Raw genomic sequence first — 19,311 nt, 5'->3', positions numbered from 1 at the left:
GCTAGAAATGTAGGTTTGTCTTTTCTTAATCTAGCTTCTAAGGTAAGTAGTAGGGTCAGTATTGCCTCCCGTGTTCCAACATTTCTACGGAAACCAAACTGATCTTCCCCGAAGTCGGCTTCTACTAGTTTTTTCATTCGTCTGTAAAGAATCCGTGTTAGTATTTTGCAGCCGTGACTTATTAAACTGATAGTTCGGTAATTGTCACATTTGTCAACACCTGCCTTCTTTGAGATTGGAATTATTATATTCTTCTTGAAGTCTGATGGTATTTCGCCTGTTTCATACATCTTGCTCACCAGATGGTAGATTTTTGTCAGGACTGGCTCTCCCAAGGCTGTCAGTAGTTCTAATGGAATGTTGTCTTCTCCCTGGGCTTTGTTTCGACCAGTGATGGGATGGCGAGGCACTGCGACTCGAACGCACCGAGAATTTCTCGAGCCTCTAGTTCTCAAGCAATTCTCGAGAAACTCACGAGAAATGGCTCGGCGGCGTGTGGCGCTGCGCTCCAGTTGGCTGCGAAAACATACGCCGCGCCGCTGTTGTTGGGTCTAGTTTAGCAGGGGATGCAACCCGTCGGCTTTGACCAATGAGGTCAGAATTGGCCAGAGAGCATGTATTACAAAGATGAAAGAGCTGAGAAGAATGTTCAGAAACAAAGGAATGCAAGAGAGAAAAACTGTACTTCACATATATAAGGGCGAATAGTATTTTCACGTTAACTATATCGCGTTTTTGTATATTAGTATTTCTTCGCAAAATACAATGGAAATAAATGAGTAAAATATATTAGTAGCAAAGAATACATCACGTTACATGTATGTCAGTTGTATCTCGAAACTCTTTCGAACTGTATTGCTCAAGTGCAGTACGGGATACAAGTTTAGCGTACGTCGATTTCTTAGTTTCTACTAGCATTGCTGTCCTGTTGTTCACCAGAACTATGTATCCCCTGCTTCACTAAACCGTAAATTAAACACCGGATGCAAATGAAAAGCTCATTCGAAGCATGTTGCTTAAGTATAGTATGGAATAGAAGTTTGTCGTAAGTCGATTTCTTCGTTTTCACTAGCATTACTGTCCTCTTCTTCACTTGAACGATGTATCCTCCGCTTCAGTAAACCCTAAGTGGAACACGGGATACAAATTGTAGATGTGTTGTTTATTTCGTCTCCGCTATTACTAACAGTCTTTTGTTACGTACATATCAGTGCTACTGATGACAGAAGGACCTATGTATGTAATATATGTATACCAGACTTCCGTTGACCTCTGTATATGTACACTGGTAACGAAAAGGTGGAAATAGACGTACGTTACATTAGCAACCTGTACCTCAATTGAACTAAACGGAGACAAGAGGATGACACTGGTACAATTTGTATCCCGTACTTCAAAATGGGTTACAATTTTCTTGATGCCTTGGACGCTAATAGTATCCCATTCGTTACTTGAGCTACATAGCTGTACGCAACATTTGTATCTTGCTCGCCAATAGACATATATAGCGTCAGTGTAAAGGAGAAGTGAAGGACGGGATATAAATTTTAGTTGTATTATCAGTGTAAAGCTGAAGCGAAGGGCGGGATCAAAGTTTAGTTGTGTCGGGGGTTTCACCTGTTATATTGCAAGTACACACTCGAAAATGTCGTACTCATATTAGAGCTGGGAACTGAAAGAAGATCGACAGCTGAGAAATTTCTATTACGTAGTTCACAACACGAAAATACACATATTGGTGGAATAAAACAGTGAAATATCAAAATAGTGAATTACCGTGAAAGAAGCAAATGGAAAAGTGAACTTCCCACACGAAAATATCGAGGAATAACCGAAGCTCGCCTAGACAGACAGTAACGAAAATTACATACCCACAAACAGACAAACCCATTCCTATATAGGAAAATAAGACACTAAAAATTGTTCTACAATAACAAACTAATACTCCAAATTATCTCAATATCATTAAGAATAATTATTTTAATGTATAATGACAGCGCTTATCCGGAATACAGAACTGTTTTATTATCTATGCCTCGAAGTGAAGACATTACTATCTATGACTAATGTATGACGTCATTGGTCAAAGCCGACGGGTTGTATCCCCTGCTTCACTAGACCCCTGTTGTTTTATGAATTGAATGCCGCCGCTAGACAAACACGCTCGCTATGCTCGAAACTAGTATGTCTCAGGTTTCATTCGAGTAAAGCTGTTATTGAAATGAATATGGACATTCGAAAACGAACGTTATGGTGCTGGCAATACCTTACAGAGGATGGAGATAACGTTACTTGCAACGTTTGTCGTAAAAATCTCCGTAATGTATCAAAAAACACGACGGGCATTATTAGACATCTTAAAACTGCACAATTTATCGAGCTATAAAACAGCGACGTCCGTGGATACAGAGGCTTATTCTTCCAGTAGTGCGAGGCAGACAAAATATCCAGGTACGTATAGAATAAAAGGTGAATTCCGTGCAAAACTTCCAATGGTGTTCGAAGCGGTCCGCCACGCTTAAAATCGTACTCCGATAACATACAACATACCCCAAAATGAAACCTATGCTATCCTAGCTTTTGCACGAATGATATGTAATTTTATTGGAATAGTTGTCGAGCATAACGTATCCCCTCGCAGGAGCACTGATCTAAATCTTACGTTTCTCTTCATAGAGGGAAGTAAACGGCAATAACAGCTAGATGAAGCACTGGTGGCCATGATAAAGGACGATTTTCAACAACTTTCAATCGTCGAGGACACTGGTTTTCGACGTTTTGTTTCACTGTTGGACCCACAATACTCGATACCAAATCGAAAAAAGTTGCGCCTCGTGACTGAGGACGATTACCATAAACAGTAAGAGGCTGTAAACTTGTCCGTGGAAGACTCACCTTGTGTTTCTTTGACAGCCGATATGTGGACCTCACTCAATAGTGAGGCATATATTGCTGTAAGTGGTCATTTCATTAACACTAATTGGTGCCTGAAAGATTTAGCTCTCGAGACATTCCGTTTCCCAGAAAAGCAAACAGCGCTAAATATTAGTGCGGCGTTATATAACGTGATTTCAAAATGGATCATCGAAAACAAAGTTGTAAGCATCACAACTGGCAACGCCAGCAACATGATGGCAGCCGTACAACTTATTCACAGTTGCAACATAGATTTGCAACATGTTCCTTGTTTAGCACACACCATCAATTTAGTTGTGAAAACTTCTTCGAACAGCAACAGTGAGCTCTGCATAATGCGGGGAAAGGCCAGAAAAATTGTGAGCTATTTTAAAACAAGTTGCAATGCTAATGAAAAACTCCATGAGATCCAGGATCTAATGAAAAATCCTGTTCATACATTGATTCAGGAAACCGAAACCCGACGGAACAGTTCGTTGTATATGCTACAACGTCTAGTGGAGCAAAAGGAATGCATTGCAGCCTGTTTATCATATTTGTATTCAGGTTTAGAGAACCTCACAGCTGACGAGTGGCGAATTTTGAGCAAATGTTGATGTGTACTGGTGCCGTTTGAAGTGGTAACAAGTGAAATCTCAACTGAAACTATACCTCTCTCACGAAAACCATTCCAATAATCAGACAGCTAATCCTAACCGTATGCAATGGGAAGTGGGCTACCACGACAGCGCAAGAGCTACAGCAACATCTGCACAACTCACTAATAGCCCGGCTAGGATTAATAGAAACAAACAAAGTACACGCCGTTGACACAGTTCTCGTCCCAGGATTCAAAACGTTACCATTTACGAATCCCATTCATTCAAAACATGCCGCTGCAAGCCTAATTGCAGAGAGCACAAACGTGGTAGAGACTATAGATCTACTCATTCGGCTACTAACGACACTACCCACGAATACCATTTCGTACAAAACGCCAGTAGGTCCTTAAGGGCTTCTTTCGATGAAGAGGTTTCAAATAAAAACCTGATGAAAAGCGGTTGTGATAGCATAGACGTGGAGGTACAACGATATTTGGAAGAAACGTACCTACAATGCACGGATAATCCTTTACACAACTGGAAAAAAAATGAAAACAGTTACCCAGGTTGGCTGTCGAGACAAAAAAAATATTTTGCAATACCTGCAACTTCTGTTCCCAGTGAAAGAATAGTTTCAAACGCATGACTACTTATAACCAACCAAAGAAGCAGAGTAAAAGATCAATTGGTTAATAAAATCACATTTGTAAATAAAAATCGACGGCAGTGTAGCAATGGGATGTAAAAATGCCTTCTGCTGAACAAATTTTGTTTCCTTTGTTTCTTCAGTAAGTAAACGCATGTACGCAGTTTCCGTATATATATAAAAAAACTATAGCACTTCTCTTTTACGTTTAAGCATGCATACAAGCAGAATTTACAAGGTAATTTATTTTGTAAGATTAAAGCTTCTGTTTCATGCGAATTCTGTGCTTTGTTTTAAACAACAATTCTATGATTTTTGTCTTATGAGACATATACTAATACTTCAGTACACATTAATAACGGTAGTACAGTTGATATCAATCATAGAATTTCAAAGTTTTCAGAGAACGTACGTACGACGAGTACGACCGCTGCGGCTCAGTGCTTCGTCTACTGAAGGTTTGCGCAATTTCTCAGAGAGCGCAGCACTGTCAACTTCTCGAGCGTACCTGAGAAATTCTCGAGAAATTGCCTTCGCGTCGCGCGTTTCTCGAGCGCGATCATAGCCCATCTCTGGTTTCGACTCAGGTCTTTCAGTGCTCTGTCAAACTCTTCACGCAGTATTATATCTCCCATCTTATCTTCATCTACATCCTCTTCCATTTCCATAATATTGTTATCAAGTACATCGCCCTTGTATACACCCTCAATATACTCCTTACACCTTTCTGCTTTCCCTTCTTTGCTTAGAACTGGGTTTCCATCTGAGCTTTTGATATTCATACAAGTGGTTCTCTTCTCTCCAAAGGTCTCTTTAATTTTCCTGTAGGCTGTATCTGTATTACCCCTAGTGAGATAAACCTCTACATCCTTACATTTGTCCTGTAGCCATGCCTGCTTAGCCATTTTGCACCTCCTGACGATCTTATTTTTGAGACATTTGTATTCCTTTTTGCCTGCTTCATTTACTGCATTTTTATATTTTCTTTTTTCATCAATTAAATTCAATATTTCTTCTGTCACCCAAGGATTTCTACTAGCTCTTGTCTTTTTACCTACTTGATCCTCTGCTGCCTTCACTACTTCATCCCGCAAAGCTACCCATTTCTTTCCCCCATTCCTGTCAATTGTTCCCTTATGCTCTCCCTGAAACTCTGTGCAACCTCTGTATTGTATTATGGAATAGTTATAAAATATGGAATACCGTAATTTCCCATCCGTCGTGTGGTTTTCACAAGCGGGAGACTACATGAACCGTTTGAAGATGTTTCTGTGGTGCTTTGTAACGATTTCAGTTCGTCTCCAGATGTAGTGTGAGTTACGGCGAAGGAAAACTGTTTTGATAGTTTGACAAAATGTTTGGAGGTACGTTCTCGAGAAACACAATGCTTGTTGAAAGTTTACCCTAACGACTAAAGCTATTCAATTTATAAATTAAATAGTAGTAGGTCGTTATGTATTAGTTGATTTTGGCTACGGATACAATTGATTCTTTTTTTTATGTTTTGAAGCTCAAAGGTGGTAGTGTGGCAATATAGAACACATGGTCAACTATAGACCTATTTTTACTGTGCAGGTGCCGCTTAAGAAGTTACATTTGTGGATTCTGCAAACAGACGAAAGTAAAATGAATTACATTTCGTACATAAATATTGTGTCAGAAATTTATTTTGACGTAATGTAAGTCTCAAATCAGTTATCAAATCAATTTCTTTTCTGTTACTGACAATTAACTATTTCAAGGTTTTAAATTAAGAGCGATCTCATAATTGTGTATTGTGCACATTAAATACGTTTTTTAACCATATTTACATCACCATTATCAGAATTTTCACCTTCTTATTCCATATTTCACGACTATTCGACATTAACCTCCAAGTGAAACATTTTGGAAACATTGTTTTCGATGTTACACACTTTAAATTTGGTTAAGATAAACACAAGAACTTATTGGCAAATGGTAAACGTTTATCACGAGATTGTTTGGATCTATAAATGAGTTTAGTTTGAAAACACAGTAGCAAAAGCAATCATTGTCGTGTAACACCCAAACTTCATCCACCAGACATTTATTTGCTAGACTAGCCTTATACTGCATGTGTCTTTACCGCAAATCCTTTATTTGTCTAGAGATATGACACTTCAGCATTCTCCACACTTAAAGTAGTACGTTTTAAGACTTTTATTATACTCGAATGGGATACTTGTTCATAAATGACTATTGGACTGGTTGAAGACAATTATTGTTTAACATACGCCAGATTCGTTTCCAGTTACACTCTGTATATAAAAAGAAACACCCGAAGGAATTATCCGAATGGGACATAAATCAGTGGATGTAATGCACATGTGCACTGAAACAAATGATTACAATTTCAGAAAAAATAATTATTATAGTATCGTTTTCAATAATTTAAAATATTACATATAATTATTCCCAATTCATATTGAGATGATGTAGTGTGATTTCGTGAGGCAGGAGTTTTGAGTCCAGTCATTGCACAGCTAATGAAGTAGAAAATCAATCTTCCTTAAGTTCAGTTGTGATTCAGAATTTCAGTCACTATGCAACTTCATACCCTTTATTCATACACTGGAAGACGAACTGAACTCTTTGCCTGTATCATTTTGCAGTTAGAGTGTAACTTTCATGTTTCAAAATACGAAAAAGTCTTCCAGATGCCAAAATTACATCTGAACAAAGCATTACACTTGGGTTGCAAGCCGACGATAAGAGACTAAACTTGAAATTAAATTAAATCCAAATGTTTACGCTGACTACTATTCCAAAAAGGGAACTGCGACATATTCTCGTAACAGATAATAGGGATATTATTATGATGTGACGTAATAAACGCACCTTATGTGCATCTATAGTGCTTACGATTAACATTAACGTGAATCAGCTGTGGAATTCAAGACTATCAAGATTTTGTAATGATCTGTAGGTGGAAAAATGAAGCTGGTTTGTAGGAAGAACTACCGCCCCTAAAATCTTTGTCTTCGGAAAAGGCACTCTCATATACTTTTCGAATAGACCTGCCGTATTTAGTACCGTTGTATTGCTTCACTATGTCAAATTATAATGCTAGCAGTCAGTATGACACCTTTAGAGTGAAGGGGATTACTACCAAAATATTCAGTGTTAGTTTGAGAGGTAAGCCTACCTCTAATAAAATAACGGCTATGTCCGATAAAAAGTCAAAAAAATTTGTCTCCAGTTTTGTGTAATAGTTTTTACATACCGTTAAGTACACAGAAGAAAAAAATATCGTGCGTACGTTGAGAGCATGTCAAAGATGGAGATGGTTCTGTTGCTGTTGACAAATGTTGTCTGGAGTTCCAGCATCCGCAGTGGTGTGTTAAATTATAACAACTCTTACACGCTGAATACTTTAAGGAACTAAGGAGCTATTAATTAAAATAAAAAGCTCAAAATCTGTGACATAACACTACTATTATTATTAACTGTTTTCATCCCCAGAAAATATCACAATGGAGTGCAGACATCTCCCAAGTCAAGTAGGGATTGCCTCATAAATGTATATTTCGTGTACCAACTTGAGTGATGTTATCGATCATATCAGGTCTTCTAAAAGCGATGCATGCGTAGAATTTGTTAGGTCAGTTTTAAATGATTGCATTTCATCCTACAGAGAAGATTGTTACATTCTGGCACTTCGTTACTTTCAGCATTAACCGTGAATTTGTGCTGGAAAAGTTATGATCAGACCTAATCTGGACCTTCTCATGTGACCACAGAAGATTAATCTTCCGAATGCCATTTCATCGTTTTGTATTTATAACACTACATAAACTGAGACATAAAAATAGTACTAAATTGTGTGTTGAAAACAAATGACACACTTTATTACAGGCGTTTCAGAGCAAGCCTTTACAAATGCTTTGCAGAACAATAACCTTGACGCTGAATGGCTTAAGCCAAAAATAAAAGGTATTGGTTGATATAGTTGAAACTACTGAAAATCAGTTCATGTATATTCGCTGGCAAGTGATAATTTGTTCACGAGAGAAATGCAGGGATGCAGATATTTAGCCTTTTCTTTTCTTGGGCGTAAACTACGCAGCATAGAAGAATAACTCATAAATGTATATGTATATTAACGATGTTTGGAGAATAATGAGGGGTGCATCGATAAAGCAAACAGAACTCTTGCGCTTACGTCAGGATCTTTAGAACCGGAACACTAGTTCAGGTAAGCACAGGAGACGGAAACAAGGAACAGTTTCAGCATTGAGTCATGAAGTTATAGAAAAACAGCGGAATACCTAAATCAGGAAGGTCTGATTATTATTGCAATTCTGTTGTAGCAGAAAAGTACTTTCGTTTTCTAACTACTGCGTCACTTCACTCCATGCGGTCCTGGAACTACTGCGGCTGTACATATTTAATTAGTTCGCTGTACCGTTATTTTTGTGCTTCTGTTTTTGGAGAGTTACAACCTGCAAAAACGGGCAAAAATGAATATACACCGCTTTCCTCGTGCGAAAGGTCAGATTATATTTACTTTTAATCAGTGTGAAGGTACGCTTTAGAGCAGGGGTCGGATGTAAATAAAATTTGCTTCTATACAGACAACGAGCGATAGGCAGCAGAGAGACAGAAAACACGTGTTCCTCACCTTCCTGTGAAGCTTCTGTTTATTGCTATGACATTCACAGTTTAGATATGCGGTTGAACCTCAGCAGACCAAGTAGCTCTGATGTTTGTGCTGCATTTCGAAAACTTACGACTGATGTTTTTGGAACCTAGCCAATCTTGTACGGTCTGCCTGTGGGGCAGCTGTTGACCTTTATATATTACTTTCCATCATAATATTTCACTATACTCAGAACTTAACGCTGTTCTACCCAGTTTCAAGTGTTCAAAGTTTTCGTGACTAACATATGATTTCTCTATGCCATTGGAGTCAGAGAACCCTGCAACATTGCTCAGATATTTTGATCGTTTCTCACCTATGATATGCACTCCGCCTTCAGGCCACGAGTGGCCTACCGGAACCATCCCACCGCCGTGTCATCCTCACAGGAGGATGCAGATAGGAGGGGCGTGGGGTCAGCACATCGCTCTCCCGGTCGTTATGATGGTATTCTTGACCGAAGCCGCTACTATTCAGTCGAGGAGCTCCTCAGTTGGCATCACGAGGCTGAGTGCACCCCGAAAAATGGCACCAGCGCATGGCGGCCAGGATGGTCACCCATCCAAGTGCCGACCACGCCCAACAGCGCTTAACTTCGGTGATCTCACGGGAACCGGTGTTTCCACAGCGGGAAGCCCGTTGCCTCACCTATGATATGATAATATATATTTGGTGTACCTTATAAGAACGAAAAAGTATTAAATATTAAAAGAGCAGCTGTTTTTGATCTGCTCTGGCATTGTGTGGCAGAACATTCAGCAATTACCACTGCTTGCAATACCATTGCCTTTCCCTCTCTGCATGTTTGCACCTTCAGAGATTATACTGATGTAAGCGTCACCATGTTCATCGCTCACATCATCACAGTTTCAAGGAACAAATTTAAATTTCAATTACAAAAAGTGCATGTTAGTGACATATTACATTATATAATTTTTAACATTTTTATGCAGTGACAGCAACTGATATTGTTTATGTAAGAATATACAGCCTACAGTTGCAGGTTAACTTTATCGTTTACCTAAGCTTCAACGTTAGGCGGGCATAAAGTTAATTTGCTACAGCTTGTTTAATAGAAGTGACAAAACCTTATGGTTATGCATCAAGTTTTATAAAGCTTACTTTGGACATGGCTTGTTTTAGCAAACATTTAAATAAAATTTTATGTTCTGAAGAAGACGTTATTATTAACGTTGAAACCTAGGTAAGTTATAATGTTAAATTTCAACTGTAGGCTGTATATTCTTATATATTACATTATAGGTTGTGTTTTTATCTTATCAGTAAGCTGTCTGCATCTCTTTAAGTATTGGGTTTTCGTCGTCAGTCGCGAATTCATTAGAGCTTACAGAAATGTTTTCTGGAGGTTCAGGAAAAAAAAAAAAAATGTTTCAAATGGCTCTGAGCACTACGGGACTTAACATATGTGCTCATCAGTCCTCTAGAAAGTAGAACTACTTAAACCTAACTAGCCTAAGGACATCGCACACATCCCTGCCCCAGGCAGGATTCGAACCTGCGACCGTAGCGGTCACGCGGCATCCAGACTGAAGCGCCTAGAACCGAACGGCGGTTCAGGAACAGAATGTTCTTTGTCATGAGGCACACGGGGAGGTTCAGAGTCTGTGTTAGGGTGTACAATTGTTAGTTAATCTTCTCATTGAGTCCTAGCTTTCACGAAAACATCGCGCTGAAGTTTGTGGACTTATTACGTCCTCTACTGTGAAACCACTGAAGTTGTGCATACGTGCTACAACATATGTATGGTGCCTATTCATTCCTCCTGGTCTCCTATCTCACATCCAAACAACAAGAAACATATCCTTCTTATAGAATGTATAGATCTCTGTATACTGGGCGAATTACATGACCTTAAAACTAAACTGAACTCCGTCCGAAGGCCCAACGGTACCGGGCGGCCACCGTGTCATCCTCAGCCCACATGGAGTGGCATGTGGTCAGCACACCGCTCTCCCGGCCGTATGTCAGTTTCCGAGACCGCAGCCGCTACTTCTCAATCAAGTAACTCCTCAGTTTGCCTCACAGGGTCTGAGTGCACCCCGCTTGCCAACAGCGCTAAGCAGACCGGATGATCACCCATCCAAGTACTAGCCCAGCCCGACAGCGAATCACATAAATTTGCACCACAGATATTACGGAAAAGGAAAATGCGATTAACGTGTGGTATTCACAGAATGAATTGGTGGTCAGGGGATTGTATTGAACAAACATACACATTTTTAAGTGAAAGAATTCCGATTGGCATTAACAAACTAAAAGTAGGGCAAATTAGAATGTCAGCTGCGTTTGTTGTAGGATTATAGGCATGTCGTTTACGCTATACCATATTTTGAAAACTTTCCACAACAACACCTCTTTCTGCCATTCAACCTGCGCAATTGCCATCTGTGACTTTTTATGTTTGCTTATAGTGTGCTTACGTGTTCCGTGAGTGCATTGCGACTTGCGAGTCAGGCTGTGACAATCCAAGCTCTAGGCTGTGGCTGGACAATGGGATTTACCAATGCAGAAAAAGCCGACGTGCTCATAGCGTATGGAGAGTGTAGGAAGAATACAGTTTGCTGTTATACTGTGTAGGTGGAGTGATATCCCACTAGTCGTCAACCAACTCAGCAGTTATTTATCAATCTTTCCAATCAGCTACGTGAAACTGGAAGTGTAAACTAGAAGTATAACACCTAGACAACTGACTACAGAAGAGGGGAAAAATTAATGTTCTTCCCGCTTTTGCAGTCGGTCCACGCGTTAGCTCCCATGCAATCGTACGACTAAGTGGCGTGAATCAGTCCTACGCACTCTCTGTCGATCTCACCATCTAGAGATACATGGAAACGATTAATGGGTATTAAGACAATATACTCCAGATGTATCACATACCTTGTGAAGTGATGAAGCCAGATTTACAAATCACGTCCAGTTAAACCGCGGAAACATGGACTGTCGGTCTGTTAACGCTGCGCGGGATTAGCCGAGCGGTCTACCGCGCTGCAGTCATGGACTGTGCGGCTGCTCACGGCGGAGGTTCGAGTCCTCCCTCTGTGTGAGTTTGTCCTTAGGATAATTTAGGTTTAGCAGTGTGTAAACTTAGGGACTGATGAACTTAGCAGTTAAGTCCAATCTGATTTCACACACATTTGAACATTTTTTTTTTTTTTCTGTTAACAATCCCGTTGGGTTCGTCAGGTGGAACGTGAGAGTTCATTGAGAGTAAACTTGTGGTGTGGGATAGAGAACAATTAGCTCATATGCCCGTATCTCAAAGACGGTGTACTGAACTACACAAGTGTCTCAGTTTTCTATGTTCCGCGGATGCTACAAGACGTTCCTTTGCACACTAGGAGGAACCTGTGGTATCAGCATGATAACTGACCAGCCCTCAGTGCACGGAGTACTACAGCACGTTTTCACAAATAGTTTCCAAATGATAGGACTGCTATCAGGGGTCTGTACCTTGGCGGCCCGCACACCGGATTTTACGCCTGTATACTTTACTCTGTGAAGAAAGCCCAAAGATGCTGTCGAAAAGGACATACAACAAACCCCTGATGATATGCAACGACGTATTACTGCAGCCTCCTCTTACATTTCCGCTACAATCCTAGCACATGTTCCAATGCAGACCGAAAGGCGCAGGCAGTGGCCATCCCGAACACAACCCACGATGGTTAATTGTCTTGTTACATGTCGTAATCCGTATAACTAACGATTGCATTTGTGTTGTTCTTTAGTATGTACTACCACAGGTATTGTACAAGTGTCTGTGTGGGAATTTTTGAAAATACGATATCTCGTAAACGACTTGCACTGGAATCCTAAACAAACACCACCGACACTCCAAATTACACTGATTTTAGTGTGTTAGTATCAATAGGAAATATTCAATTTAAAAAATATATCATTGCAGAAAAACGCCCGTTCTGTGTATTATTACAGTCTGTTGAATCGCTAAAACTACTAGCCCCTTACCACTAATTCAATCTGTTGAAACTGCACACCAGTAGCATCTCCCATTTTCGCAAAATTTGTAGTACGGATTTTAGGTATTTACCTTGTTTAGTAGGTGTTGAAAGAAGAACAAAATTACATGCAGAGTGTAAAGGCTATAAGTGCAGATATTTCTATATGTGGTATCACAAAACACACACATATTATTGTGTTACACGTTTTTCCTCCGAGTCGAACAGTCTTCCCACAAACACATGACTAACATTACGATTTGATGTTTTCTGCACGGTCGTCCTGCACCATTAAGTGGACTACGCCAGTCAGTATAACGAGTGACATTCTAGTGAGGAGTGCCAAAAACACACGAGCACTACACACTCAACTCCGGAACACCTTCCTTCATCAGGCAGTAATGAAACAAATGCAATAGACTCCACTGTCTGCGACGAAACCGACTGAGCATTCTTGCAACCAGTCGAAACTTGCAGTACTTCACAGGAGCCTTCATATCACCCTAGAATGGAAGACCATTGCTCGAAAAACTTGACTAGAAATGTCTGTACGTTCTTGTGCACATTATATCAACAACTATCAAATTACTTCACAACGGACTGACTTCATGTTACACAGGTCAAGATTTCGATTTTAGAGACGTACAAATGTGTGCGCTTTGGAAAGAGGCTGCCTACTTTTGTTTTTCTTTTTCATTTTGTATAACATAACATTTTTTAAATGTCGTATGCCTTATCCTTTCATTGACGCAACGAACATACGCTTGCAGATAGGTGGTGGAAAACTTTCACTGAGCGGTTTTTTCTTTGTTTCTCGATCTGTATCTCTGCTGTAGTATATAAGTAACGAGGTAGACACACGTTTGTTGTTCGCTGTTTAACAGCACTGTTTTTCAATTTCACTTACTGGAACGCATGGTCTTTGTGAGCCCGTGGAATCGCGTCAATGATAAATTATTCCACGCAGAAGGGGTATAGCGTGCTGCTCAGCCTGGGCTGTGAAGTAGAGTGTCGCTTCCCTAGAGAGGGCAGAGCTGCTGCTGGCGACAGGTCTACAAGACGTGTATGTTGCTTTCCAGGCGCTTACCGATGCAGCCCGCGCCGCAGCACGCGGTAAACTAATTGTGTGTCATTAGCCGACCCGGCTCCCTGTTCCCTCTCCTCTCGCCCTTGTTACACTGCGTACTGCTGCACCGCCGTTGCAGATGCACTAACGCAGGTTGTGTAGTGCCACGATGAGTCTTTTTGTTGTGTCTATCTGCGACTCAGCATCTCCACTATGTCGTGAGTAGCAACTTTCCTTTTCATAATGCACTACTGGCCATTATTATTGCTACACCACGAAGAAATGCAGATGATAAACGGGTATTCATTGGACAAATAACGGCATTTATACGCCTGGGCATTGAGTCAAACAGAGCTTGGATGGCGTGTAAAGGTACAGCTGCTCATGCAGCTTCAACACGATACCATAGTGCATCAAGAGTAGTGACTGGCGTATTGCGACGAGCCAGTTGCTCGGTCACCATTGACCAGACGTTTTCAATTGGTGAGAGATCTGGAGAATGTGCTGGCCAGAAGTGTATCCAGAAAGGTAAGTACAGGATCTGCCACATGCGGTCGTGTTCTACTAAAATGAAGGGTTTCGCAGGGATAAAATGAAGGGTAGAGCCACCGGTCGTAACACATCTGATATGTAACGTCCACTGTTCAAAGTGCCGTCAATGCGAACAAGAGATGAACGAGACGTGTAACCAATGGCACCCCATACCATCGCACCGGGTGATACGCCAGTATGGCGATGACGAATACACGCTTGCAATGTGCGTTCACCGCGATGTGGCCAAACACGGACGCGGCCATCAAGATGCTGTAAACAGAACCTGGATTCATCCAAAAAAATGACGTTTTGCCATTCGTGCACCCAGAGTCGTCGTTGAGTACACCATCGCAGGCGCTCCTGTCTGTGATGCAGCGTCAAGGGTAACCGCAGCCACGGTCACCGAGCTGATAGTCCATGCTACTGCAAACGTCGTCGAACTGTTCGTGCAGATGGTTGTCGTCTTGCAAACGTCCCCATCTGTTGACTCAGGGATCTAGACGTGGCTCTCGGATCCGTTACAGCCATGTGAATAAGATGCCTGTCATCTCGAGTGCTAGTGATACGATGCCGTTGGGATCCATCACGGCGTACCGTATTACCCCCCTGAACCTACTGATTCCATATTCTGTTAACATTCATTGGATCTCGACCAACGCGAGCAGCAATGTCGCGATACGATTAATCGCAATAGGGATAGACTACAATCAGACCTTTATCAAAGTCGGAAACGTGATGGTAACCATTTCTCCTCCATATATGACGCATCACAACAACGTTTCATCAGGCAAAGCCGGTCAACTGATGTTGGTGTATGAGAAATCGGTTGGAAACTTCCCTCATGTCAGCACGTTGTAGGTGTCGCCACAAGTGCCAACCTTGTGTGAATGCTCTGAAAAGATAATCATTTGTATATCACAGCATCGTCTTCCCGTCTAATAAATTTCGGGTTTGTAGCAATTTCAATGGCCAGTTGTGTATTATTACATTTCATCCTGGTTTTTCCGTTGTTTAATATACATAATTCTGTTACTTTAAAAGCTGCAGTTAAGTTTGATTTGACCTTTTCCTTCGACGACAGAATCCGCTAAGTATGAGGATTTCATTCCGAGAACAAACATTAAACTAAGGATCTACAGACGGTTGTTTTGGCATATTGAAAGCTGAGTGGAATAAACGCTCATATAGTGATGTCCGTGTGTAAAACACAGACGGAAGTGCACTCACTGTCTTCCAGAGCAAGGTACTCCATGTAAATGTACTGACAAGTAAAAATCAAAGAGATATCATCACATAGGAGAATGAAACTTTCTGATGCTGTGTGACTGCCGGAGATATTTTGATGCCAACAACTATGACCTCCCCCAAGAATGACAGCACTGATATTGTACTGAAGGAAGCAGCACCCAGAAGAATGGATAAGTTCCATCTTTCAGACTGTATTCAAATAGTTTGCTTCACCGAGTGACTTGTTCATTTCATTTCTAAGACATATCCTTTGAAAGAGTCTCCTGTCTTGCTAATTTTCGATGGGCATAGTAGTCATGCAAGTAACCATGAAGTTACCGAACGTGCAAGAGTGAACGATGTTACAGTCGGTAGCACCCCGTTACATACTGCTCATAAAACTGTCTCTCGAGAAAACTTTACAGGCCTTATCAAAACGTACTACGTGTAGTAAGTTTGCCAGTGGCTGCAGAACAGCAACTACCCTTCGCGCTCATACGATATACTGTATCTAAGTTGTTTGGGAAAGCCTACCTACAGTGCCACACTGGTTCTATTGCTGTGACAGAAGTGAAGTTCTGGAGACAGAAATTTTTCCTTGCGACAGGTCTGTTGTTGAAGAAATCGATTTCATTGCTGCCATAACGGCTTTGGCTACACTGTCTCCGCAAACAGTTCCTTCATTAGATGAGAGTAGAAGGAAACGAAGAAAAGTTAGGAAATCACAGGAACCCATCTTCTCCAGGCGTAAATAATGACCTAAGACAATAAGACGTTCAAAGCTTCTTTATACCTGTAGCAACAAAATTGAAACTTACACAAGAGTAAGTTTGTGTTCAACACTCTTGGCTATTGCCTCATCAAAAATACAAGTATCTCCACAATGTATCAGGCCAACCCCACTTACAGGGAAACAGAAGCTTCCTGAAGCTCCTACAAAAAGCAGAAAAAGCCTGACGTTTTCTCACAAAAATGCGAAAAATATTTGAATTTAACTGTGGATTCAAATGAAGAGTCTACTGCACCAATCACCTCTTCTCGCCAGTTAGATATGGATCTCCCAAATCAGGAAGAAAACGTATTGTAGTTGGAGTTTCAAAACGCATTCGGGGAGAACTTTGGATCAAGTGTGTAGTGTGTGAGCTGTAGAATAATCCTGCGTGTTCTGAAAGTGAAGATGACATTTACAGAACCGATTTTTGCTTGTGGACGTGGTCTATGAAGCACATTGTGTTACAACTCCTAATAAAATGGTTTTTACGTAACATAAATTTCATTTAATATACAGGTGTAAAAGATGTAAGTGTAGATATTTCTGTTGTAATTGAAGATGCTGTATTGAACAATATTACGTCAGTGTTTACACCAGTTGCAGACTAAAAGCTATAGCTATTGCAACTCGAATGTTTTTAAGTTTGTTGGTGCCTCCGAGTACACATGGCAAGAGCAAGCGATTTGCTGCTTATTTTCCCTTGGGCGGCCGACCAGTTGTTGGACGCATGGGCTCAAAATGGCTTGTCACTAGTGGCAGACGTAGTACACTTACCGTCGCAGTACGACCATGCGGAAAACACCAGTTCTTTAAGCTCTGATTGCTTTGTGATTTGACTGTTCGGCACTGAGTAAAAAAAATCTACACGCTGATATGTGTACATGTTAAGTTAACACATACAAAAGTATATGCACGTAAATCCATTGCAGCCTATATAATGTTTCCAACAGTTTCATTTCTATTAATTTGAAATTTCCAACTTTCTATAACTTCAGGGCGTTTCCACATTACCTCCACGTTTAGAAAAGTTAAAGGAATGTGGTACAAGCAGAAAATATATTCTAGTTTTTTACACAAATAATATTTGAACTTAATTATAATATATTCCTTTTTGAAACACTGTTAATTTTGGGTAATATTTGAAGCTAAGAGAGCAGTGAACATTGCTTCTTAACGGCAAAAAACAAACTAGTTTTCCATAGCTACCCTCTCTCCTCAATTTAATTCACCAAATCTGTATGAGATGCCTAACATTTAACCCATGATATTAGTTTCAGCATGTTCAGGGGCTGTATATTCCACTACCGTACGTGGAATTAATACAAGGCCGCTTCAGTTGCTAATAAGAACTTTCTTAATTTCGCGAACGGTTGCAGCCTTTACATCAGGATCAACTTCGTACTGCGCTTTAGACGAGAAACATCAAAATGATCGTTTGACTTTGCTTCCCTACAGTACACTATCCACTCGTAAATGGTCTGATGTAAAAACCGAAACCATTAGTGAAGCTGAAAAACTTATTATTAGCAATTGGAGCAGCTTTTCATTAATTTCACCCGTGCCCAAGACGAGGCTCTGTAGCGCTTTCGTGCGTGTCTAATAGTCGATATACTATCGTATGTCCTCTTAGGAGAAGAGATACGATTTGTGGAACAGCACCCAACGAAATGTCATTGACGATAAACACAGCTACTTAGTTATGTTGAGAGCCACCTAAGTATTTAGTTAATCTCATTTGCTGTGAACGACTTGGTAGAACAGATGACATATGATGTGCTACCAGGTTTGTAGGAAATACAAGAATAATCCATCAAGAATTTAATATTCAGTGCCAATACTATTGATCAGAATTAGTTACAATGTAAAAATGCATGGATCACTGTATAAATGTGAAATGATTAAATAAATATTACAAAAAGTTTTAATTCTTAATAAAGGTTTTATTGTTCATGCAGTTACCAGTGAGAAAACCGGTTTGATGGAGCTCTGTACACTATTCTGTATTGTGCAAGTGCTTTCCGACAAACGTTTTTAACAGTTTCAATTTATGTCATAATTTCGGAGGTTACAGACTGAAGAGATTACGTCGGTCTACCATTTTTGTTGCATATTAAAATAGGAAAGATTCAGTTTACCTACTATGGATGTAAATAAAATATTAAAAAAGGAAATTCTATAACAGGCTACAGAGTAAAGACGCAAAATTTGAACCCAACGGGAGAGATTCATTCACAGTTAGTTATTTTGCTTATAGGTCAGAAAGAAGTGTCTAAGGCCGCGCGGGATTAGCCGAGCGGTGTCAGGCACTGCAGTCATGGACTGTGCGGCTGGTCCCGGCGGCGGTTCGAGTCCTCCCTCGGGCATGGGTGTGTGTGTTTGTCCTTAGGATAATTTAGGTTGTGTGTAAGCTTAGGGACTGAAAACCTTAGCAATTAAGTCCTATAAGATTTCACACACATTTGAACATTTGAACAAGCAGTGTCTAATTCACCGCTCACGGCAACGTGAAATTAATATATAGCCATTTGTACCATTAATTATTTTCCTTTATGTATTTACACTGCTTTAAGAGACTACAGGCATTGTTCTGAACTTTTATGAATGATGTTAGTAGTGCAGAAATGGAGCAGACATCTTGGAAAATAAGCTCTGCCAATTAAAAGAGTGAATAAACAGAAAGAAGGAAAACTCTTAAAGAGTCTGAAACTCATTTTCATGTATTTCTCGACGATTAAATAAACCATTATTAAAATGAGTGAGACAATGGATCTTAAAGGAGCTAATTTCACCGTCTACGTGACCTGTACCATAAAAAAGTAATTGTAACAGCTATTAACATATTGCAAGTAGGCTTTCTACCATGCTATAATGCATGTTCAGTTTGACTACATAAGTGAATCAGCTCCTAATGAGTACATCCACGAATAATTTT

This window comes from Schistocerca gregaria, chromosome 8 (genome assembly GCF_023897955.1).
Source record: "Schistocerca gregaria isolate iqSchGreg1 chromosome 8, iqSchGreg1.2, whole genome shotgun sequence".
Taxonomy (NCBI): Eukaryota; Metazoa; Arthropoda; class Insecta; order Orthoptera; family Acrididae; genus Schistocerca; species Schistocerca gregaria.
Note: the sequence above shows the minus strand (reverse complement) of the source record.